Genomic DNA, 26,824 nt, shown 5'->3' with positions numbered 1-26,824 from the left:
TTACTCGTTGGCTGAAGTTCTGTGCACCTGCTGCATCCCGGCAACCACACTGGCAAACACATGTTTCTCCAATTGCATTTTCCTCCCACTGGTATTTGATAAGGATAAGTCACTGGCTTCACACATTTGGCCACGGCTCCTTAAAATCTCACAGTCCACATCTGGTTGGAACAAAGTGCTTATAAAACATTTCCCTTAAACAAGAACAGAGCGTTCTCCTAGGTTTAATTATCGCTACTGCACCTCTTCCCTGTGCCTTTGCAATAGCATGTCAAAACATAACAAAAAAGAAAGAAACTGAAAAGATAAACACCAGCGATGTGTGTGGACAAGGTGTTTCCAAACACCCTACAGGAAAATGAACCTGACGTGGCCAAAATGTTAGTAATCCCAGGCCTGCCCTAACTCCTGAATACACACTAGCCGTTATTACATGATTATCTAATACCTACAAGCCACCAACAAACCATCCACTGCAACTGTAGAAACCCAGAGGTCTTGTTGTTTTCTTTTTAAAGCTCTAATTTATTATGTGGCACATGGGGTCAGAGAATGTCACAGTGTGCATGTTGAGGTCAGAGATCAGCCTTCAGGAGTCTGTCCTTTCCATAAATCGTCCGTTGTGGGGATTGAACTCAGGTGGTCAAGCACATACAGCAGGTATTTTCACCCTCTGAGCCATCTCATCAGCCCCAAACTTGAAAGTTACTGTCTTTAAATTCTACTTCCATCTTCAAAAGCCCAGAGAATCTACTGAAGAAGACATCCAGAAGCCAGCCGAATTCCTGATTTCTGCCTCTTTCCTCAGAGTTGCCAGTCTCATTCCAAATGCCCCCTGGGGACCACGATGTCCACAGGCAGAGGACTGGGCTGTATTGATGACTGATTGGGAAACAGAGCCCTGCTCCAAGCAAAAACGCAGCTAGCCACATTTTCCAGTTGCATGAATCTGTGTCATTCTATCTCCTGCATATTTCTAGTTCCTGGTATTTCTATTAGAAGGAAAAGAGACTACTGTGACCAGATTTGCTTTTCTCTCTACTAAATTATTACAATGTTTCATTCTAGCTTTTCCAAAATGTTTCTGAAGCAACAGGAGCAAAATGTTAAATTAGCAGAAGAAAAAAAAAACCTAAAATAAATAAAAATAAAAATAATTGGATGAATGGTGTATATGCCAAAGCTGTTTGTACCTGTTTAATCTCTCCCAGGATCTCAAGAATGTTATTTCAACATACTAAGCTGTTTTTCTGTGTTAACCACAAAAATTGACTCAAACTACAGGCTAAAAAAATGGAAGATTTGGAGACTTAAGGGGAAGAAGAATCCCTGTGTTTTCTTATACAGTCATTAGGGAGTACTTGAGTCCCTCCTGTATGGTGGACACTGTGCTAAGTGTCAGTTGTGTGCCAAGCACTCAGGATGTGGGATCCTGCTGTGGCAAAAAGCTTCTACTGACATGTGTCCAATCCAGGCTGTGGCTTCCTGTGGGTTAAAGCTGGGTCAAATCACTAACCTGTGTCATTCTGGTCAATGGTGACTCTGGAGTGCTCAGCTGTCCTTAAGCCTAAATCCACAATATGACACCCCTGCAAAGAGGCTCCTCTGAGCCAGGACCAGTGTCACGGACCAAGGTCCTAGCCAGCTTTTCAAGATCACAGCTTTGGTTTTAAACCATACAGAGTCATGCCCTAAAAACTGTCTTAGGAGATACTAGTCAACTTAGGTTTACTAGATTGCAGCTTGCCTAAGGACTTCTCTCTCCATTTAGTAATATCTGACAAATGTATTATTTCCTTCAGCATATATATATATATATATATATGCACCAATATAAATGCCAAAATTCCAGAGTGGTTGTTTTCTCTCTGTGTCTGTATTTTCCCTGTTTGAGATGCCTTGTTCACAGTCTTTTGATGTGTAGGATGTTGGAATCTACCTATCGATATCTAAGGAAAATGAAATAATGCTATATTTTCCTCTTAGACAGGTGCCTGAATCTGTAAGGCGCGGGATTCCTCCACTTCTATGATGAGAATGGGTTCCGTGATAGAAAAGTTTTACGTGATTAGAGTGTTCTTTCAGTGCATCTGATGTCCCTGGTGGGAGAAGAAAAGCCACAGCATGTTTTCAGTGAGGCCCTGAGGATCGGGCCAATGGATACACATACTGACAATGTCTCAAGTGGGTGGGTTTAAATCCCACCCAAGAACATGGGTCAAACCCAAGAAGAGACAAAAAGGTAAGAGTTATATGATTGGACTTTTATGGGGTACCCAGAGCACTTACTTCAAGGAGACAGGAGTAGAGTGGTGGCCATGAAGGCCCATGTGAAGGGGAAGTGGGGTACGGGGGGTGAGTTTGATGATACCATTTTCAGATTTTCAAGATGAAAACTATACACTGTGTCAAAAAGTCCACACTTTCCCTCCAAAGGTTAGACAGTCTACTCTGCCCAAACAAACTAACAGTTGATAGATGAACAAAGGAAAAGTTAAACCCTGGCAAATTCATTTGACTATTTTTGTGACACAGGAGCCTTCAGGCTGGTTTGAAAAGACTGGTTCTAGTTCCTCATCCTCCTTTAACAAAGAGGAATTCTGCTTTCTGTGCATTGCCTCTAAGGATAACATGAGATAAGGCAGAAGGAGAGTGTACAGTCCCAGAAACTTCACTTCTGGGGCCTTCATTCTGGGATGTCATTTGTGAGTCTCCAGAAGGTTGCATTACACTTGCCCTACTGAACTGGACACTTCAAGCCAGCTCATATGGTAAATGGTGTGTTGTACATGATGTATACAATTACAATTACCATCCAGGCATGGTGGCTCACATCTGTAATCTCAGCATTTAGGGGTCTGAAGCAGAAGATTCCTATGAGCTTGAATCCAGCCTGCCTAAATTGAGACTGTTGCCTATCCTTTTCCATTTCTGAAATATAATGCATGTTGTGGTGGGCAAGATAGCACAGTAAAGGTGTTTCTTCAGAACAATGCAAGCCCTGATGACCCAAGTCAGATCCCTGGAACCCATGTAAAAGTGGAAGAGAACTGCCTTGGAACTTCCTGAGTCAGCTCTGCATCTTGATTAGCCTATGCCCTCTACTTGAGTGGTCCCGCCCTAGCACACCAGACCATCCAGAGCCTGCTCTCCTCTCAACCTTGGGCCTCCAACACCCTCTGCTTAAGGTGAGTATTTGACCAGCTCAGGTCCAACAACTCCACCCTCTTCTTGGAACTTCCTGGGTCAGCTCTGTACATAGTAGACCTCCAAGAGAGCACAGACCATCCAGAGTTACTGACATTGAAGTCCTGACACACCTATACCCACCCACCAGGAGAGAAGAGGAGAGAGAGATCCCACCTGCACCCACTGGAAGAAGGGACATTAAATAACAGAAAGAACAATATGACACCACCATAATCAAACAGACGAAGTAAACAATTCAAACAGTTCAAGACCTGAAAACTGAAATAGAGACAACAAAGAAAACACAGTCTGGGAGAATGATGGAAATAGAAAAGCTGGGTAAACAATCGAGAACTACAGATGCAAGCATAACTAACAGAATACAAGAGATGGAAGACAGAATCTCAGGCACTGAAGATAAACTAGAGGAAATAGATTCATCTACCAGAGAAAATCTTAAATCCAACAAATCCTTTACACAAAATATCCAGGAAATGTGGGACACCATGAAAAGACCAAACCTAAGAATAATAGGTATAGAAGAAGGCAAAGAAGCCCAGCTCAAAGGTACAGAAAACATATTCAACAAAATCACAGAAGAAAACTTTCCCAACCTGAAGAAGGACATTTCTATGAAAGTACAAGAAGGGTACCAAACACCAAATAGACTGGATCAAAAAACAAAAAACAAAAATCGTCCCCTTGCCACATAACAATCAAAACACCAAACGTACAGAAAAAAGAAAGAACATTAAGAGCAGTGAAGGAAAAGGGCCAGATAACATATAAAGGCAGACCTATCAGAATTAATACTTGACATCTCCATGGATATTGTGAAAGCAAGAAGGTCATAGATATTCTACAAACACTAAGAGACCATGGATACCAGCCCAGACTACTATACCCAACAAAACTCTCAATCAGTATAGATGGAGAAAACAAGATATTCCATGACAAAACCAGACTTGTACAATACATAACCACAAATCTAGCCCTACAGAAAGTTATGGAAGGAAAACTCCAATCTAAGGAAGTCAACTATACTCACAAAAACATAGGCAATAGATAATCCCACTCTACCAGAAGCCAAAAGAAAAATCAGGTTAAATCTACTCACAATACCACCAACAAAACAAATTAAAAATAAACAAAAATTAACAATCAATGGGCCTTACTTTCCCTCAATATTAATAGCCTTAACTTGTCTATAAAAAAGACACAGATTAACAGAATGGATATGAAGACAGTACCCATTCTTCTGCTGCATACAAGAAACATGCCTCAACTTCAAAGACAGACACTATCTGAGAGTAAAGGGTTGGGAAAAGATTTTCCAATAAAATGGACCCAAAAAACAAGGGGCTATAGCTATCATAATATCTAACAAATAAGACTTCAAACTAAAATCAATCAAAAGAGATGAAGAAGTTCATTTCATATTCATCACAGGAAAAATCCATCAGGAGGAAGTCTCAATTCTGAACATCTATGCCCAATACAAAGGCACCCACATTCGTAAAAGAAACATTACTAAAAATCAAATCTCACGTAAAACCTCACACACTTATAGTAGGAGACTTCAACACCCCACTTTCACCACTAGACAGGACCACCAGACAGAAACTTAAAGAAACAAAAGAATTAACAGAAGTCATGACCCAATTGGTTTTTAACAGACATCTATACAATATTCTATCCAAACACAAAAGAATATACCTTCTTCTCGGCTCCACATGGAACCTTCTCTAAAATTGACCACATACTCAGCAACATAGCAAATCTCAACAGATATAAGAAAATTGGAATAGCCCCCTGTATCTTATCAGACCACCATGCTTTAAAGTTAGAATTCAACAACAACACAAATTGCAGAAATCCTACAAACTCATGGAAACAGAACAATGGGCAATTGCACCATTCCTGGGTCAAGGAAGAAAGGAAGGAAGGATGAGAGAGAGAGAGAGAGAGAGAGAGAGAGAGAGAGAGAGAGAGAGAGAGAGAGATTAAAAGACTTCCTAGAAAACAATAACAATGAAGACACAATATACCCAAACTTATGGGACACTTTGAAAGTTCATTGCACTAAGTGCCAATATTAAGAAAATGGAGGATAGTCATATTAGAGAATTGACAGCACAACTGAAAGCTCTAGAACAAAAAGAAGCAAACTCACCCAGAGGAGTAGACACTAGGAAATAGTCAAATTGTGGGATGAAATCAATAAAGTAAGAACAAAGAAAACAATACAAAGAATCAATGTAACAAAGAGTGGTTCTTCAAGAAAATCAAGAAGATAGAAAAACCTTTATCCAAAACTAACCAAAAGGCAGAGAGAGAACATGCAAATTAGCAAAATCAGAAATGAAAAGGGAGACATAACAACAGACAGAGGAAATACAGAGAATCTTCAGGTCATACTTTCAAAACCTGTACACCACAAAATTCAAAAATTTAAGGGAAATGGACAATTTTCTGGATAGATAACACTTACCAAAAGAATCAAGAACAGATAAACAATTTAAATATACCTATAACCCCTAATGAAATAGAAGCAGTCATCAAAAGCCTCCCAACCAAAAAAAAAAAAAAAAAAAAAAGAAAGAAAAGCAAAGAAAAAAAGCAAAGAAAAAAGAAAAAAGAAAAAAAAGCTTAGGGCCAGATAGCTTCAGTGCAGAATTCTACCAGAAATTCAAAGAAGAGCTAATACCAATACTCCTCAAATTATTCAACACAATAGAAGTAGAAGGTTCACGCCTGAAACAGAGTACAAGCTGATCCTACATTCAAAACAGCTGAACAAAACAGCCCTACAGACTACAGCCAGGATATCTGAATCTTCTTCGAATCCCCCATGACAGCGCCCCTTACCAGCAGGAAGTAGTTTGGAAAGAACGATGCCCAAATTCCCAAATATTGTGTATAAATGTTTGTTTTCATTTAATTGGACTTTGTTATATAAAATTAAATAAAATAAAAGAAAAAAGAAAAGAAGTAGAAGGTTCATTGCCAAACTCTTTTTACTAGGCTACAATTATCCTGGTACCCAAGCCACACAAAGACACAACTAAGAAAGAGAACTATAGACCAATATCCCTCATGAAAATTGATGCAAAAATACTCAATAAAATACTGGCAAATCGAATCCAAGAACACATCAGAGAAATCATCCACCATGACCAAGTAGGCTTCATCCCAGGGATGCAGGGATGGTTCAACATATGAAAATCTTTCAATGTAATCCACAATATAAACAAGCTGAAAAAGGAAAACCATATGATCATCTCACTAAATGCTGAAAAGGCATTTGACAAAATCCAACACCCCTTCATGATAAAAGGTCTTGGAGAGATCAGGGATAACAAGAACATACCTAAGCATAATAAAAGCAAATACAGTAAACCAATATTAAACTAAATGAGAGAAAATCAATGATATTCCTCTAAAATCAGGAACAATATAAAGTTGTCCACTCTCTCCAATATTGTACTTGAAGTTCTAGCTAGAGCAATAAGACAACAAAAGGAGATCAAGGGATACAAATTGGAAAGGAAGAAGTCAAATTTTCACTATTTGCAGATAATATGATAGTTTACATAAGTGACCCAAAACACTCTACCAGGGAACTCCTACAGCTGATAAACACCTTCAGCAAAGTGACAGGATACAAGATTAACTCAAAGTAAACATTAGCTCTACTATATACATACAATAAAGGGGCTGAGAAATAAATCAGAGAAATATCGTCCTTTACAATAACCACAAACAACATAAAATATCTTGGGGTAATGCTAACCAAACAAGTGAAAAAACCTATATAGCAAGAACTTTGTGTCTTTAAAGAAAGAAATTAAAGAAGATACCAGAAAGTGGAAAGATATCCCATGCTCATGGATAGGTAAAATAAACATAGTAAAATTGGCAATCTTGCCAAAAGCAATCTACAGATTCTATGCAATCCCCATCAAAATCCCAGCACAATTCTTCACAGAACTAGAAAGGACAATACTCAAATTTATATGGAAAAACAAAAGATCCAGGATAGCCAAAACAATCCTGTACAATAAAGGAACTTCCAGGGGTATCACCATCCCTGACTTCAAACTCTATTATAGAGCAATAGTCCTGAAAAACAGCTTGGTATTGGCACAAAAATAGACAGGTGAACAAATGGAATCAAATTGAAAACTCTGATATTAACCCACACACCTACAAACACCTAATTTTTGACAAAACAGCTAAAAGTATACAATGGAAAAAAGAAAACATCTTCAACAAATGGTGCTGGCACAACTGGATACTGGCATGTAGAAGATTGCAGATATATCTATGTCTCACCATGCATAAAACTTAAATCCAAATGGATCAAAGACCTCCAGACACACTGAATCTCTTAGAAGAGAAAGTGGGAGGTACTCTTGAACAAACCGGTACAGGAGACCACTTCCTAAACATAACACCAGTAGCACATACATAGATTGACAATTAATAAATGGGACCTCCTGAAACTGAGAAGCTTCTGTAAGGCAAAGGACACTGTCAAGACAACACTGCAACCCACATAATGGAAAAAGACATTCACCAACTCCACATCTGACAGAGGGCTGTTCTCCAAAATATACAAAGAACTAAAGAAGCCAGTCATCAAAACACCAAATAATCCAATTAAAAAGTGGGGTACAGAACTAAATAGAGAATTCCCAATAGAGGAATCTAAAATGGCTGAAAGACACTTTAAAAAGTGTTCAACATCGTTAGCCATCAGAGAAATGCAAATCAAAACAACTCTGAGATACCATCTTACTCCTGTCAGAATGGCTTAAATCAAAAACATCAATGACAATTTACGCTGGAGAGGATGTTGAGGAAGAGGAACACTCCTCCACTGCTGGTGGGAGTGCAAACTCATACAGCCACTTTGGAAATCAGTATGCCCTCAGGAGAATGGGCATCAGTCTTCCACAAGATCCAGCAATTCCACTCTTAAGCACATACCCAAAAGATGCACATTTGAGCAATAAAGACATGTGTTCAACTATGTTCATAGCATCATTATTTGTAATAGCCAGAACCTGGAAGCAACCTAGATACCCCTCAACTGAAGAATGGATAAAGAAAATGTGTTACATTTACACAATGGAGTTTAAAAAAAAAAAGGAATCTGAAAAAAAAAAAAAGGAATCTGGAAATTCACTGGAAAATGACTGGAACTAGAAGAACCCATCCTTAGTGATGTAACCCAGTCACAAAAAGATGAACATGGTATGGATTCACTCATACAGATTTTAGTCACAGAGCAAAGGATCACCAGCCTACAATCCACGCCACCAGAGAAGGTAGGAAACAAGGAGGACCTTAGGGAAAGGGACAAGATCTCCTGAGCAGCTTTCTATCTCAGATTGTCCAAAAACTTAATATTTAGCCCAGGCTGGCCTGAAATTGAGGTATTCCTTCTGCCTCAGCCTTCTGTGTAAGTGTTGGGATTGTGAATGTGAACAACCAACCTGGTTTGTTTATTTATAGTGATAAGCAATTGTAAGTCATCTTTGTGTCTGATCTCATGTTCCCTATACATAGCAGGTAAAATCACTGCAATGCATTCTTGACCTACTAGTGTACACTGAAAAAGAAAGTCCAAGGATTTCATCAGATAGCCTTTGAGCCTATAACAGTTTTCCTTGATTTGCTGTAACTGCTATCCCCACTGATGTTTCTTTGTGAATACATTTGTGCATGAGTGTCTTTTGTTTTGAGACTACAAAAGTCCATGCAACGACTTCCATTGTGGAACATGTCATTTTGATTCCTGAATCCATAGTCCATGTCTTGTTTGATCACATTTGATTCCACTTTGTCACTCCTTATTCTTTTCTGTGTGAGAGTTGTGCTTGATGTTGACACATTCACTATTTCTAAGAAGTTTCTGAAAACTTTTTAAGGCTTTAAACCCTAATGGCACAGATGGCGCTGATGCACATGGAGCTTTGTATGGGAAGTAGAAATTTACCCTGTAAAAGTCAGGAACATCTGGGAACAGAAATGCCACCGTCAGCTTATAACACAAGCTAATGCAAATGGAAAGAGGCAAATCTCTAAAATCATACTAAAAACCTACAATTTATCACCCCCCCCCAAAAAAGATCTCCTGAGAAAATTGGGAGCAGGGAGGAGGAGCTGAGAAAAAGATAAAGGGAGAAGAATAGGGGAGAGGAGAACATGAGGGAGCAGGAAGATTGATTCTGTGGAAGAACAAGAAAAGGCATACCATAATAATGGGAGCCATTATAGGTTTAAAGAAAAATCTGGCACTAGGAAAATGTCCAGAGTTCTACAAGGATGACCCCAACTAACAATCTTAGCAATAGTGGAGAGGTTACCGTAAATGCCCTTCCCCAATAATGAGATTGATGGCTACTTTATAAGCCATTCTAGAGCCTTCATCCAGTAGCTGATGGAAGCAGAAACAGACACCCACAGTTAAACACTAAGCCAAACTCTTGGAATCCAGTTGCAGAGAGGGAGGAGTGATGAGCAAAGGGGTCAAGACCAGGCTGGAGAAACCCACAGAAACAGCTAACCTAAACAAGGGGGAGCTTATGGACTGATAGCTGGGAAACCAGCATAAGACCAACCCAGACACCCTGAACATGGGTCTCAATTAGAAGGCCTGGTACCTCTGACAATGGAACCAAGATGTATCCCTAATGCAGGAATGGACTTCAGAAGCCCATTCCCCATGGAGGGATACTCCCTTAGCCTAGAGCCACTTGATGATCCCTCCTGGAAGGCCTCACTCTCCCTGGGGAGTGGATGGTGGATGGGATGGGCGGTCTGTGGGAAGCATGGGAGGATGGGAGAGAGAGGGAACTGGGACTGATATGTAAAATTTTAAAAAGTATTTATATATATATATGTATATATATATATATGTATATATATATACATATTTATTTTAAAAAAAGGTGGAAGAGTACCAACTCCACAAAGTTGTCCTCTGACCTCCACACATGTGCTGTAGTATGCACACAACACACACACACACACACACACAAACACCACACACTAATACAAACTGTTTTAATTTAATGAATAAAATATCAGAGCCTAGAGATGTCTCAGCACTTAAAAGCACTGGTTGCTCATCCAGATGACTTGATTTCTATCCCCAGAACCAGGGTGCCAGTTCACAATCTTCTGTAACCCCTGTTCCCAAGGGATCCAATGCCTTCTCTGGCCTCCATGAGCACTGTACACACATGGAAAATACACATACATGCAGGCAGAACACATAAAATAAAAGTAGACAGGTATAGTGGTGCTTGCCTTTAATCCCAGGCCTTGGGGACAGAGTCAGGCAAATCTCTGTGAGTTTAAGGCCAACCTGTTGTACACAGTGACTTCCAGGACAGCCAGGGCTATGTGGAGAAACCCTACCTCAAAGAAATAGATGAAAGATAGATGGATAGATAGATAGATAGATAGATAGATAGATAGATAGATGTAAAGGGGGCTATAGATTTATAAAATTAAAAATGCTTTTATCTCTTTACATATTACACATTTATACACATGTATATGCATATAAATATATATACAGAGAGAGACCATCCTTTTAAAGGACACTTAATTGGGAGCTGACCAAATGTTAAAGATTAAGAGAAAAATCTGTGATGGGAGATGTCATTCTTTAAATATGTTTCTCTTATTGGTTGATGAATAAATCACTGTTGGCCAATAGGAAAGCAAGATAGGTGGGACTAGGAGACAAGGAGGAGAGAGGAAGAAGTAGGGAAGAGATTCAAGATGGAGGACAGAGAGCAGATTGCCAGGGCCTCTCTCCAGTAAGATGAGACCACCTGGAAATGCTTAGATTAATAGAAATGGGTTAATATTTAAGACAGAGCTAGCCAATAAGAAACTAGTAACTGGTCTATAGCTTTATGTCAAATACAGTGTCTCTGTGTGTTACTTGGGGCTGGTGTGGCTCTGGGACCAGGCTGGCAGGAAAAACTGCTCATAACAATGGTGCCATAGTACACACATATAATCCTAGCCCTTGCAAGTTGAGGCAGAAGGATCAAGAGTCCAAAATCATCCTCTCCTTGGCTATATTGTAAGTTTGAGGCTATCCTGGGAAGCATAAAACCTTACCTCAAAAAAGGAAAAAAAAATAAAAGGGAAGAATCATGGAGTGAAGAACCACTTGGTACAACTGTGCAGATTTTGTAATTTCGCAATGACAGAATCTGTTTCACAACATTCAAAAGAGACCCAGGTGTTGATAAATCAAAAGTGCATTAGTAAGGGCAAAACCAGAAAGCAAGATCCCAAATAATTGGGAACAGAGCAGACACTGACGGGCAGCAGACACTGCAGTGACAGACCAGTGGACAGGACTGTTTTCAATATGATGATTTTATATTCAAAGTTTGCTTCTGTTGAGAGCGGATTGTGCAATACCATCTGGCCATCCAACCTAGAGGCAGCCATCATGGTGCCCATAGTAGACAGCAGTGGACACTATCATTCTGTACTACAGGTAAGAGACACATGGATTGGACCTCTGAATCCAACTTGAAAACAGCATAACTTTCCAAGTTGTCCTTAACATCTTGTTCCTTTGGACCTCATCAAATTGGGCAGAGGCCTCAGGAAGAAAAGCATTCCTTCCTTAATGTCCTTCAGGGAGCAGAGAGGAAAAGATTAAGATGACATGGAACAAACAAATCAAGGGAAAATATTGAGTGCTATATTGTGCCATAAAATTTTTACTACTTGTTTAGAAACTCTTTGTAATGTTCACAATGTCACAACTTAAAAATAATATAGACACGCATTTGGAACAATAAAGATCTCTCAAAACTGTAACCCATGATAGCCCCATGTTTGGAGTACCAGAAATGTGTTCTCTAGTCTTCAGACTCAACATTAGCAGAAATGAATGCAGAACAACATGTTGCTCCCCGATGCTTTTCCCCAGCAGTGGCATAAGTGTTCTCAGCATCACAAGGCATGATGCCCTGAAGTCAGCGCACTCCTCAACTCACACTAGTATGGTTGCTAGAATCCTTCCACTGAGACCCATGGTTACTTGTTATATCCATGTCCTCTCTCTACTACATCTACCACTACTACAGTTTAGCTCTTAGTATCAACCTTTTGCTTGGTATATTCCACAAGCTTACAAACTAGTCTAATGTTTCACAATGGGTTTCTGTTCCAAATTTTAAATAATCACCTGAATTAGAGGCTTATACTCACTCCTTACATTATTTCAATGACTTCCCAGTGTTCACCAGAATAATAATGTGTTCCTGCAAAAACTTTTCAAGACTTCCCCTAGTGGTCTTTCCTACTACATTCCCCTAGGCTTTGCACACTAACCAAGGACCACTCCTAAGGCATACTGGGGAAATGTATGCACCGGTGCCTTCCTTCATTGCTCAATCTCTCCCTATCCAGAACTGTGGAAAACAGAAAACAGAACTCTATTGCATACAAATCACCAAGATACTCTGCTACAATGATCTGATGAGAATAAGACAGTTTCATTCATCCACTAATTATAGGTATTGTCTTAGACCTTGAATGGAAAGCTGGGGACACAAGAAAGAGAGGGTCCTGAAGAGAGTTCTCCCTGGAGGAGATTTGGGGGCCTACCTATGACCTACCCACAGAGGAGGGAAAGGTTGAAGGAACTGAAGTCACCATGAGATGATTATGACAATTTTTCACTACAGTCATTCCAAAAACATCACTAAGGAAATTTATTCTACTAATGAACATCATTCTTCCAGCACCCACTGTCAACTGAACCATTTTAATGCACTAAAAGATGATAGCCACACCAGCGAGGAATAAGGAATATTTGTAAATACAATATAGTGATTTAGAGAACAAAGTCTACGTTGAGATCTTTTCTATATGTCTTAACTATTTGTGAAAATTACTCAGCCAATCTGTGCCTAAGTTTCTTCATCTTCTAGATGTAGATAATAGTCATGCCTACAATGAATGAACTTCCCCACTATTTAAAATGCTGTTTGTGTGTGTATTTGTGTGTGTGTGTGTGTGTGTGTGTGTGTGTGTGTGTGTGTGTGTATTAAGAGAGAGGGGGGAGAGAGTGTGTGTGTTTAATTAGGTACATAAACAGACAGGCAGGCAGACATATAGAAACATGTGTGTATGTATGGATACGTAGATATGTAGATAAACAGACAGGCAGACAGATAAAACTATTTGCTAGAGTAAACAATAAATACGTTTTTATCATCAGCATTAATATAGTTTTAATCATTACAGAGACATGAAATACATGATGGTTAAAATCAGCCATGTAAAAGATAACATCATTCATATTTCCTTAGGAACATCTGATACATAATTATGAAGACTCAAAGGGAGTAATAAAGTACAGACCAGCAGTCATAAAATTATTCCAAAATAAGTTCCAGGTGCCTTTATTCATGAACATGAAAACACAGTATTTCTTCTCACCATGAAGGAGAATTCTAAATTAATTAACCTAGTATTTTTACTCTTTTCACAATCAAACTCTACATGGCTTAATGTGAAGCCAACTATTAGCCTGGTGCATTCCCCTCCAATAGTTAACGGCAGTTTCTGGGGAGGTTAAGTAGTAGAAGACAAAGACAGTGGTGAATAGAAACAAAAGACACATCCTTCAAACCAGACCAAACACCATAAAAACTGCCCCTTAAGCACTATGTTACTTTAAAATGTACATTGACTTTGGTTGAAAAAAAAGATGAAGATGGGTTTCAGCTTCTAATTTTCAATAGCACGGCATAAGCAGAGGTGATCTGAATTTGGAGTCGTTGGTCCTTAAGATTAAATATCTATGTCTAGATGGTAAAATAATCAGCAGGCTCTACAAAATAGTATTATAAGAAGTCATTTGATTTCTAGAAAAGAAAAAAAAACAGTCTGGCATCCATAGTGGTATTGGAAGGTTGTTTTAGAATAAATTTTATTATCCTGAAGACGACAGTAAATGAAATCCCAGCTGTGACTCTGAAATACAGCAATGTGACCAACTTTCTTAGAAACCTTTCTTCTGCTTCTTTTTCCTATCCCTCCTCTCGATTGCCCTCTCCCCTCTGTTCTTCTCCCCATCTCCCTCCCTCACCTCATCCTTCCCCAAGTTCAATTTTTTTTTTACAGACATTAACTTTCAAGAGTTAGACATGAGGCAAAAGTGGTTGAATGAATGAAACGCACAGGAATGAAACGCACACTATGGAATGTACACACATTAGCACTATTGTTTTTCCATTTTTGAAATTCCTATCAGAAATGGATCTTCTTTTTAAATTTTTAAATACAATCAAGAATGCCTGCTGAGTCTCCAAATGTCAGACTCATAGACTTAGTAATGAAATGGACACTAGAGTGAATTTGTTTAAAGCCATACACTAATTTGGTGTGGTGGTAATATGTTCATATTGAGGGTTATAAATGAAAAAAGCATTCTTTACAATAAAATGCATTAAACCTACTGCTTCCATTTTAAAAATAATTTATTCTTTAAAATGTATATATACATGTTTTAAAATTTTTTATATGTTTCATACAATATATTTTCATCATATTATCCCCCCCAACTCCTGTCACAAGCTTCCCCAATTGTATACAATGTATTTCAGTCATATCCACCCACCAAGATAGCTGCATTTTTGATGAACTGTCAGGCTTTTGTAATCTCTGCCCTAGAAAGTGACAGGAATATGAAGAGTCAAGGAAACTGTGTTCAATAATGTCATTACCACTTAGATGAGTGTTAATTATATGTCATCTTTGCAGGTATAGAGGTGTGGAGCAGGACATGCATTTTCTCCATTCCTCCACTATTGGGAAAGATAGTCTTCTATGAGTAGTATTTCATCTCCCACAACATCTCTTGCTACACAACAGCGGGCTTTGGTGTGCTGCCTTACTTACTGTGAGGGACCTCAAAAATCTGGTCATGCTGTGTAACACATCATTCCATCTAGCACTTGGCTGTGTTCTTTTTCACCATGACTCGAATACCAGGACCCAGTGGGCAGAAGTACTGGACTTCCATTTCTGAGTTACCAGGACAATGCCATTTGCTCACCATACTTATATGCTGGGTCTTCCTCACACTCACTAACTATATGGGCCTCAATACCTTAGAAGACATCAGATTCTGGGATATATATATGAACAGTGATAACTAAATGCTCATGGGTTTGCTTCCTAACTGTGTAAGGCTTAACACCATGGGTATGAGGAGTTTGTTTGTTTGGGTGCTTTATTTTTTGTGGATGAAGATATTAGGAAATATTATAAGAACTAATAAAATCATGACACTTAACTTGACAATGTTATGAACCCTCCCTCTGTCAACACGAAAATTATATCACATAGACCTCTCCTTGGTTCATTGCACAAAACAATAAAAGATTCTTTGAAATGAGTAACAACTTAGTGTCTGTGACTATCTTCTTATAAACAAGCATCTCACACACAACTGCAGTCATCTGTGGAAATATCTTTCCTTGTTTCTCACTAAATATATATGACATTTTACACGCGATACCTGGACAAGCCTTTGTTCCTCTGTACCCTATATCTATACCCTATATTCCAGAGAAATTTCTGTAGAAACAAGCAGAACAATGATCAGCTACCAGGAAGACCTACTAACTGCGATGGGTGAGCCGACACCCTCTACTAAATCTGGCCATGCTCTGTGTGATTAAAGCGTCATTCCATCCAGCTCTTGGCTGTGTTCTTTTTCTCAATGACTCCAATACCAAGAGGCAGTGGCTGGCCAAATGACTTTGCTGTTGCTACGTTCGTCAGCAAATCTTCAATGACCTGAGTGTTCATCGCAAATGATCTCCCAACCCCTTGCTGTTCTAGGACAGGATTCCCACGTATGAATGTACCCAGGGCACAACACAGAACAGTCATCCCATGACACACTGAAGACCATTTACTAAAACATGACAAAGAGAACAGAGAACCCTGTCTCGAGGTTGTTGGCCTTGTTAAAGGGCAAAGCTCCTCTCTACTAGAACTTCATGTTCCCTCCCAAACTAAAAGACTCTTAGGATGTGGCAACTGTGCCACAAAGCATACTGTGAAACTTTCCAAGGAAAAGAACTGAAACTATTTCAATAACTCAACAGCTCCAGACACCTAGTAATAGGAAAAACAATTGGAAAAGTCAAGCCCCACTCCTGCCAGACACAGGACCTAAGTACTCTTTTCTAATGCCAGGGTTATTTATTGAAGCTTCAGAATTAAAATGAAACATGATCCATACCATGTGCAATCATGCACAACTCACACATACAGTCAAAATTTAAAGGAACACAACCATCAACACTGCTCCATATATCACAGCATTGCAGAGTAATAAATAATACAAAAATAACATATTTTTGTTCTCAAATGAATTTGCTATATTTCTCTCTTACCAAAATTAAACTCCAAAACAACCTAGAAGAGGTGCCAAATTCTTGTATGAAAACATGTTTCAAGGGAAAAAATTTCCAGCTTGTAATAAATATTTGTGAGTCAGTGACTAAAATCTAAACATTAAAGCCTAAAAGGCAATAAAAGAAAAATCACAAAATAATAGATTCTTTATACTGGTCAAACCAGTTAAGAAAGCAGATATTACAACAACCTGCTAATATAATAAATCCCATAACTGTATGTCACTGTTTGAATGAGAATGGCCCCATGGTCTCGTGGATTTGAATGCTTAGTCCCCAGGGAGTGGTACTAATTGAAAGGATTCTAAGGTTGGAGGAAGCATGCTAGGGGTGGGCTTTGAGATTACAAGGGCCCAAGCTAAGCCCAGAGGCCATCTCTTTTCCTGCCTCCTGTAGATCCAGATGTAGACCTCTCAGCTACCTCTCTAGTCATCATGTCTACCACCATGTTCCTTATCATGAAAACAGACTAAACTTCTGAAGCTATAAGCAAGCCCCAATTAAATGCTTTCTCTTATAAGAGTTGCCTTGGTCATGTTGCCTCTTCACAGTAATAGAACACTGACTAAAACACTGTCCATCATCTCTTTCCAGGGAAGTTCAGACATAAGCAGAGACAGAAAGCAAGGTGGAACAATCTAGAAAGCCAGTATGAAGTCTAAGAAGGGTCCCAGAATCAAGGCCCATAGGGTCAATCTCAGAATCTGTAATATTTCTAGAATCTTTAAAATTGCCAAGATTTGCAGCAATGAGTAATACCAATTCAATCAACACTTTGGGTGTCTTTAAAAGGACAAAGTTGAGCTAGCAATCCAAGGATTACAACTAATTACTCACTATGCACCCACAGCATTCAATAATACAGCCTTGCACATCATCCCAGAGGGACGTTCAAGGCTCCATGTTCACCTGTTAATTGTGCATTATAAACTTGCAGGCTCAGAGGAGCTAATTAAAAGAAAACGGGGAGCCAGCCAGAAGGTTCTACTAGTAAGTGCACTTGCCACCAAAACTGAAAACCTGAGTTCCACCCCCCTGGATTCACGTGGTGGAAGGAAAAACAAATCTCTTTAAGTTGTCCTCTAACCTCCACCACACACCCATGCTGTAGCACACACAGAGAGAGAGAGGGGGGGGGAGAGAGAGTTTTAAAAATTAAAATTAATTTTTAAAAAATAACTTTCAATAGCTTTGAGGTCATATAAATGTTACTTGGGATTCTGTCATGTCATACAATTTACCAACAAGGGTTCTGATACCCACAAAATGTATATATAAAGGAAAGAGATCTTAGAACAAAATCTTTCCAGGAATGTTTTCAAACTCTTGTTCTAACATGCCCTACAACATAACAGCCAGGACTTTTTCCAGATTAACTCTTTACAAGGCCTCTCTCTCTAGAACATTCCTCCCAACCCTTCACCTGTGACTCTAACTGGTTCCATTCCCCGCTGCTTCTATTGGTCAGTGATCTTAAGATCATAACACACACTTAGTGGTTCTAAACACCTAATGAAAGCAACCTTTTGCTGTGTGTTTCACACTTGTTACGGCAGCTTTCTAAATGAAAACACTTACCTGTGAACAGCTGGCTACAATTTAGTAGCAAATGAACTTGAGTTACAAAGAACTACAGTGAAACACTTGGGTATGTTGTTAATACAAGTTACAAGTCATGAAAATTTTAGGAGCAGCCAGCCAAAATTCCAACCATAATCCCAACACTTAGCTATCCACCTCAGCACTATGAAATGTCATTTCTACTGTTTTTTCTATATAGATGCACCTATAATTTCAAAGCCTTTTTAATTAACATTTTGTATATGCTTTTTGCCATTAACTATTACCTTATGATTTTCTTAAATACTTATATGATATCTCATTATATAGATACAATTGTTATCCAGCTTGTTGGGATTTAGGACAACTAGAAGACGGACCTCTAGGAGTGTCTGTCAGGGTGTTTCTGGGTAATTTGACTGAGGTGAAAAAAAAAACCCATGTTTGGTATGCACAGACAGCTCTGATGGTTGGGATCCAAAGTAAACAAATAAAACAAGCTAAGCACCAGGATGATGGGAGATGTCATTCTGTAAATATGTTTCTTTTATTGGCTAATGAATAAATCCCTGTTGGCCAATAGGAAAGCAAGATAGGCAGGACTAGGAGACAAGGAGGATTCTAGGAGATGAAGCAGAGAGGAGTCAAGATGTAGGACATGAGAGAGGAGGTCCAGAACCTTTCGCCAGTAAGATAAGACCACATGGAAACACTTAGATTAATAGATATGGGTTCATATTGAAGACAGAGCTAGCCAATAAGAAACACTAGTAACCAGCCAACAGTTTCATAATACACTGTCTCTGTGTGTTATTTGGGGCTGATGCAGCTCTGAGACCAGGCTGGCGGGAAACTGCCCTTAATACCAGCCTTTGTCTCTCTCCCTTTATGACTCTTCAGTGTGAACTACTGCTTTATGCCCTTGCTGCCCCTCACTTCCCCATCAAGATGGCTATTCCTTCAAATGTGAGCAAACACAAACTCTTGATTCTATAAGCTGCTAGTGTTGAGGTTTTCGTAACAGCAACATTAACCACTACACTAGTGTTTCTTGCTTCATTTTTTCCCCTTGTCCATATAGCTTCACTTTCGAGTGTTCATTGCAAAGAGTCATTGGTCTGGTTCCAGGCCTCTGGTTTCTGCTACACTACTGATGCTGGACCCCCAGGATATCCTGTTAGTGCTCTGTGTCGTGGAGATTCTGAAGCTTTGGGTCTACATCTCAGGCCACTTCACTATGATATGCTTGCTTTCTTTTAAAAAACAACACTGCACTTAACATCCTTATGTTGGGACTAGAGAAACAGTTCAGCAGTTAAGAGTACTTGCTACTTTTCCCGAGGACCCAACTTCTGTTCCCAGAACCCATATTGAGGGGACTCACAACTACTTATAATTCTAGCTCCAAGGAGATCTGCCACTTTCTCCAAGCCTCTGAGGGTACCTTCACATGTGCACACATACACACACAAATACAAATAAAGCACAAAATAAATTATTAATGTCCTTCTGTCCTTGTCACTGTATCATTCCACATAGCTATGATTAATATTTTAGAAAAAAAAACAGTAGAAGAAGATAGGATGGATAAATAACCACACAAACTCTGAGCACATTCCACACATATTTCCAAGTTAAAATCCAGAACACACACCAGTTAATTATCTATTCCAGCTTTATAAGTGGTCCACATACCTGAAGACCCACTTTAAAGTTATAACTGACACAGTAAATTATGGATAACTTGGAAGGCCCTTGGAAATACTACTTAAATTGATACCTCCAATTTTCAACTGAAAATGACTTAATGAAGAGAGAGTGCCTTCAGGCACATCTTTCGGACACTCTGTCAATCATCCAGGTGGTAAAAGGATAGTGGGCACGGTCTGTGTGTTTAAGTTTGTGCCACCTCTGAACTTGAACTGCAGGTCTCCTGGACCCGCTCCAGCCTGCCATTCAGGCCTACAGATTTCGATTTTACCAACTCACCACAATTATGGAGGCCCCTCAAAATAAATATCTACACATGTGCATATGTACCAGCAAGTAAATAATGAACAGTGTGTGGCAATTCAAAGTATATTTCCCTCCAAGTTGAAAGAGATTCTCTTTCTGGCAGGCATCTCTCAAGCTTTGGTGCACTGCAAAGCACAGGAAAACCTTGCAAAATTAAGGTTATCCTTGCAATTTTAGGACCTGATAGTTTCCCTTTGAGTTCCATGATGATGGGACAGTGCTAGTTATGGACCATACTGATTTTCAGTAGTAGACAAACCAATGAGCCTCTAGTGTCTCTAGAAGCACCTACTTCAACAAGACCCCAGCTCCCCAAATAAGCAATATGAAATCGTATTTCTAACAGTATTGTATCTATTTTACAAGGCTGGCTACATATGTAATGTACCAAAAAAGACAAACCTAAGATCTTAACAATATCTATTATTAAATGATAGGCTAAATAATAAAACCAGATGCAGTATTGCTTTATCAATGATCCTATTTAGAAATAACCACAATGGGTGTGGGAGATTGGTGGGATGGGGTGTGTGAGTGTGTATGTATGTATACACACTGTGTGCATGCATGCATGCATGTGTGTGCATGTGAGTGCATTTTGTGTGTGTGTGTGTGTGTGTGTGTGTGTGTGTGTGTGTGTGTGAATGAGTGTAAACCAGGGAGTCAGAATATCAGATTCAGTCCTTCAATGCCATTGCTTGCCAGTTGGCTAAGCTTAAAAAATTCTTAACACTAGTCCCAACAGAATTCCACCCCCACAACCTGGCTGACAGCTTTATCAACAACAGTCCCTGGCTGCCCTTCCCTCTCTATAGTGCCAATTGCAGCCTGCATGTTTGGGCTTCAGCAGTAAACAGAAGCAGACACAATCTAAATATCCAAAGTGAGTATAAAAATACTTTTACCAATAGCAAATAAGTAAATAAATAAGGGGGCACTGAGAATGGGAATCAACTTTTAAGACAATGATGGCATACGCAGTTAGTAACTTTAATGCATCAGTGATAGCCTGCTGAATGCCATGCTCAATTACCAATGTTGGCATCAGCAGATATGTCACTTTCATCAAACAAATGTCTTTCAGCTATCCAACAGGTGAATCATACCAGAAAGAGTAATTAGCAGAGCCATAGATTCTCAAGGCCAATAGGGAGAATATAAGGAAAGTTACATGAACTCATCATTGCTCCTTAACTGTTTTTATTGTGTGAACTAATAGATTTCCAAATTGTCCAACAAGTTGCTGACTGCTTATCAACTTCCCAAAAATGGTTGTCTGGAAATGACAAGAGAGGGGAAGGACAGAGCAAAGTCCTCCGTGGCGACAGGTGAGCTTCTACAACCTGGATGAGTCTTGCAGTGTGTTAAGTCAAGTAAGTCCGACATAGAAGGATGGATGGCAGTTACACATGATCCCACTATGGGAGGTGCCTTTGAAAATCATAGCTAATTTGAAAGTTTTTTTTTTAATTATGTGTGTTGTGGGGAGCAATGTGCACATGTGTAAGGGTCCCAGGGCCAGAAGAGACCATCATCAGTCCCCTAGATCTGTAGTTAAAGGCACCTCACATGGGTGCTAGAACAGCATTTGGCTACTCTGCAAGAGGATTAGAAGCTCCTAATCATATCTTACCAGCCATCCCCATAAAGTTTCAACATGCATGCGTACTTCACAGCATACAAAATTTTACCACTAATTTTTCAATTCATAAGGAAAATAGAAAGAAAATGTCACAACTGTAACCTAAAAAGATCAGAGGAAGACGTAATTCCAGCAGTGTCCTCACAAAAATTCATAGTACATAAATCATTCATGTGGGAGTAGAAAACCATTTGACTTTAGCCACAGTTTTTCTTTTTCTTTTTTTTTAATTGGATGAACGTTTTTCTTTTTTAAATATCTTTTCTTATTTTACATATCAATCCCAGTTCCCTCTCCCTCCCATCCCTTCATGCCCACCCCCACAGACCTCCCCATCCACTCCCCAGGGAGGGTGAAGCTTTCCATGAGGGATTACCAAAATCTGTCAAGTCATTTGGGGTAGGGTCTAGGCCCTCCCCAGTGTCTCTAGGCCTAGGTAGTATCTCTCCATGGGGAATGGGCTCCCGAAATCCGTTAGTACACTGCCACAACTTTTCAAGAGCCACTATGCTATAATAATGCCCAGTTTTAAAATAATCATTAAATTTCAGACTGTGAAGAAAGTAGATGATTTTCATTTCTATGCAGAAAGTGGAAGGCAACATTTCCATGAACTCTATTGTGGTGATGAATTTAATTATAGCCATGTATCTGATGCAGGCTCTGGACACAAGACAAACCCTCAAAGTTGGAAAGTCCAAGGTATGTTCTTGCCAAATCTAGCCCATTATTGTTGACCATGTCTCTTCTCCTCCTGAGTGTGCTCTACCAGACTTGTGGGGGGTTTGTGAAGTATTTGAAACTTAAGGATGGCCTTTCCCAAAGTCAGGCAGCCATGGGATTTGAAGTAGCACCCAGGTTAGTCGTTTCAAAATCAAATATGAAGGATGAAATCCTATTACTATCAGCTTGACCCTTCTGTGTACAAGCGAAAAAAACTGTCAACACATGAAAGACAGCCCTCCCCAAAGACAGAATATGAAAGGAACCATCCTCCTTCATGAGTCCTACCCTGCCCGAGTCCAGTTCTCTGTTCAAGTTCTGATTAAGTCACTTTGCATACATTTCTCTACATTCTGAATGTTGGTGAGAATTTAAACAGCAACAAAAAGTCTAGCACAAAGAGATCTTTTTCCTGTTATGTAAACAATGACTCAATTTCAATAATAAGATCTAATCCCTTTGATTTTGAAAATGAAATGCTCATAGAAGTACAACTGCCATAAAGGATTTCATATTATTTATTATCAAGGAAGAAAATTAATTTTCCTTGTAAAGAAAAGAATAAAGACATCACTTGCCCTCCACCAAAAAAAAAGAAGCATAAGTAAGAAGATAAACAAAAGTAAACTCAAACATCAAGAAATGTATAATAATTTCTATTAAGATGGCAATGGCCTGTGTGGTCACATTTCTTCAGATGGAGTTCAGCTACATGTCACTGCTCTCAGTGTTTTTAATTTCATCTTTGTTTTGTTCAATGTTTGAGTATCTACAGTGGAGGTTTCTCGGCCCTCCTAATGCCATGACCCTTTAATGAAGTTCCTCATGTTGTAATGACCCCCCAACCATAAAATTATTTCCTTTGCTACTTCTTTTGTTGGTGGTGGTTTGGTTTTTGTTATTGTTGTTGTTGTTGTTACATCACAACATTGTTTATTATGTGAATTTTTTCAACAATATAAACAAAAATAATACAGGTATGCAATATCTGGATATAGCTAAATGCAGAATGGTGACTTTTTCTCTTCAAGAGGCCATGATTCCCATTTCTAGTAAAACATAAGACTGGGTATAGGTAGAAACAGGTTGGCCATTAGCGTCACAATTTTCCTAGAAATGATCTACAAATGCATTTCTCTTCCTACTGCTACTTACCAGAAAGTGTAAAAAGGGAGTTAAAGGAAAGTTTCCTTGTTGGTTCCTACCATATGAAAGATGCTATATTCTATTTTAGCAGGGCCAATATATGAAAAATATCTAAGTTAAATGTTATTACAAAAATGAAACAGTAATGAAATTCTGGCTAAAGGGGCATATATATATATATATATATATATATATATATATATATATATATATATATATATATCCCAAAACATACAACAAAAAAGGTTGTTATGAAAGGCTCTAGGTGCACTGTAAGCTTATAGGTTTTCTTCCATGTGTACTTTTAAACAATGGAAGTGTCAAAAATAGGATCCATTGTGTTAGACTAAATACATTATTGTATAAGCTGCATTGAATGGAACCTCTGTATTATGATTATCATAGAGAAGCAAGGTCTGCATCATATTATAGCAATGTATCCTCAATGAAACCTTCCAGAGTTCTTTTATTTTAGAATATTCTGTAAACAATCAACCCACCAGAGCATGCTTGAACAACAGTAAAATGTTTTCTTGCATTAAACTGAAGACATCTTTTTACTTTTAAAAAAAAAAAAAGAAAGTGTAGAAAGGTACTTAGAGCTGTTAATTTCTAAGTACACAATATCCTAGAAAACTCAAGGCATCTCAATCTCCTTCAAGAACAACAAAAAAAATAATTTTTGTCATGTTGTTAAATCCATCATTATGGGTAAAATTGGTACAAATTGGTAAATGGATCCAACAAACACTGATGTCCCAGCTATTCATATTGGCAACTAATCCATAACTGGTGTTCAGTAAGGTTTTAAAGACCTTGACTTTCTTCTTTTCCAGGGTTCTTGAAGAGTTCTATTGCTCTAAAATGTGTTGTTGAGCTTCCCAGTTTGCTTTCTCTTCTTCAGACTGGCAAGGGTTTTCCTCTATGTGTTGCGCTTCTAAATTCCTTCTCATTTGCTCATGGCACTGCTGGAGCTCTGCTTTAGAGTCTTCAGTTTTTGAACTTTTTCTTTGACCTCCATCTCAAACACCTGTTCTGTCTTCATCTTCATCATCTTGGCTACACGGTCCTTTCTTTGCTCTTCCATCTGTGCCAGAGAGCTCTTAGTAAGTTTTCCTTTCTTCTTTTTGGTTTTGTCTTTTTGTTTGTTTTGGGTTTTTTGTTTGTTTGATTGGTTTGGTTTGGTTGGTTTGGTTGGTTTGGTTTGGTTTGGTTGGTTTGGTTTGGTTGGTTTGGTTTGGTTGGTTGGTTTGGTTTGGTTTGGTTTGGTTTGGTTGGTTTGGTTTGGTTTGGTTTGGTTTGGTTGGTTTGGTTTGGTTTGGTTTGGTTTGGTTGGTTTGGTTTGGTTTGGTTGGTTTGGTTGGTTTGGTTTGGTTTGGTTGGTTTGGTTGGTTTGGTTTGGTTTGGTTGGTTTGGTTGGTTTGGTTTGGTTTGGTTGGTTTGGTTGGTTTGGTTTGGTTTGGTTGGTTTGGTTTGGTTGGTTTGGTTTGGTTTGGTTTGGTTGGTTTGGTTTGGTTTGGTTTGGTTTGGTTGGTTTGGTTGGTTTGGTTTGGTTTGGTTGGTTTGGTTTGGTTGGTTTGGTTTGGTTTGGTTGGTTTGGTTGGTTTGGTTTGATTGGTTTGGTTTGGTTTGGTTGGTTTGGTTTGGTTTGGTTTGGTTGGTTTGGTTTGGTTTGGTTGGTTTGGTTTGGTTGGTTTGGTTGGTTTGGTTGGTTTGGTTTGGTTGGTTTGGTTGGTTTGGTTTGGTTTGGTTTGGTTGGTTTGGTTTGGTTTGGTTTGGTTTGGTTTGGTTGGTTTGTTTTGGTTGGTTTGGTTTGGTTGGGTTGGGTTGGGTTGGTTTGGTTTGGTTTGGTTGGTTTGGTTTGGTTGGTTTGGTTTGGTTTGGTTGGTTTGGTTTGGTTTGGTTTGGTTGGTTTGGTTGGTTTGGTTTGGTTTGGTTTGGTTGGTTTGGTTTGGTTTGGTTTGGTTTGGTTTGGTTGGTTTGTTTTGGTTGGTTTGGTTTGGTTGGGTTGGGTTGGGTTGGTTTGGTTTGGTTTGGTTGGTTTGGTTTGGTTGGTTTGGTTTGGTTTGGTTGGTTTGGTTTGGTTTGGTTTGGTTTTTTGAGCAGCCCTAGTGCTTGGATTAAAGGAATGTGCCACCACCTCCCGGCTCCTTTATTCTTGTTGTTATTCACTCCATTGAAAGTCACTGCTGCTAGTTTTCTGCTTCTGTAGTTCTCATAATGTACATTATTAGTAACATCTTTCAAATCCTGCATGTGTGTTCTTATCAACATATTTCTTAGAAATGTAAAATCACATTGTTCACTATTTTCAACTTCAGCCACATCCCAAGGATATTGCCTTCCTCTGACTCTTTTGCAGTTAACTTTGATGATAGTACTACTGCCTATCGCAGCATGAGGTAAATGATCCTTTATCTTCTTAACCAGCTCATTCTCTTCTTCATCATCTGTTTCTGGAAATTCATGTATTTTAGTTTTATGTTCTTGGATTTCTTTCATTTTCTGCTTTTTAAATTGTTGACATTTGTCTAGTGTGAGTGTGTCTGCTTTGGCAATTAGTGGGATGATACTAACTTTTTCATGCAAACGGTCCATAAATTCAATATCCAACAGTTTAAGTCCATATCCTAAAGGAGCAATGAAGTATAAACAACACTGCACCCTGTTGTCGGGCATCTACTATCTTTCCACTCGAGATTCAGCATTTAAGAAATCCTCAGATTTCCTGTCAGTGTAGTCAACAACAGGCTGCCAGCAATTACTATTATCCACTGCATCTCTAAATCCTGGCGTATCAACTATCATCAGCAGCCATCTTTGATTAAAACTTAGGATTGTTCCACCTGTACAGTCTTCCTTATTCTATGAGAAGGGCCTGGATCCTCTGGAGAGTACAAATCTGTGAGGAACAATGAGTTGATTAATGTTGACTTTCCCAGTGCAGATTCATCTACTACCATAAGTGTGAATTCAAATCCTCCTTTCACGGATTTTCTGTACACTTGATTTGGAAGGTCGGCAAATCCCACCAGCCTGCTACCATGGTGCTGCAGTTAAC

The 26,824-nt window shown here is 39.0% G+C and overlaps 1 pseudogene; it reads right to left on the bottom strand.

Annotated features, from left to right (window-relative positions):
• LOC127227306 (septin-7-like) lies at positions 1-26,824 on the bottom strand (annotated as a pseudogene).

The sequence above is a fragment of the Phodopus roborovskii genome, unplaced genomic scaffold (assembly GCF_943737965.1).
Source record: "Phodopus roborovskii unplaced genomic scaffold, PHOROB, whole genome shotgun sequence".
Lineage (NCBI taxonomy): Eukaryota > Metazoa > Chordata > Mammalia > Rodentia > Cricetidae > Phodopus > Phodopus roborovskii.
Note: the sequence above shows the minus strand (reverse complement) of the source record. Positions and strands in the feature narration are given on the sequence as shown.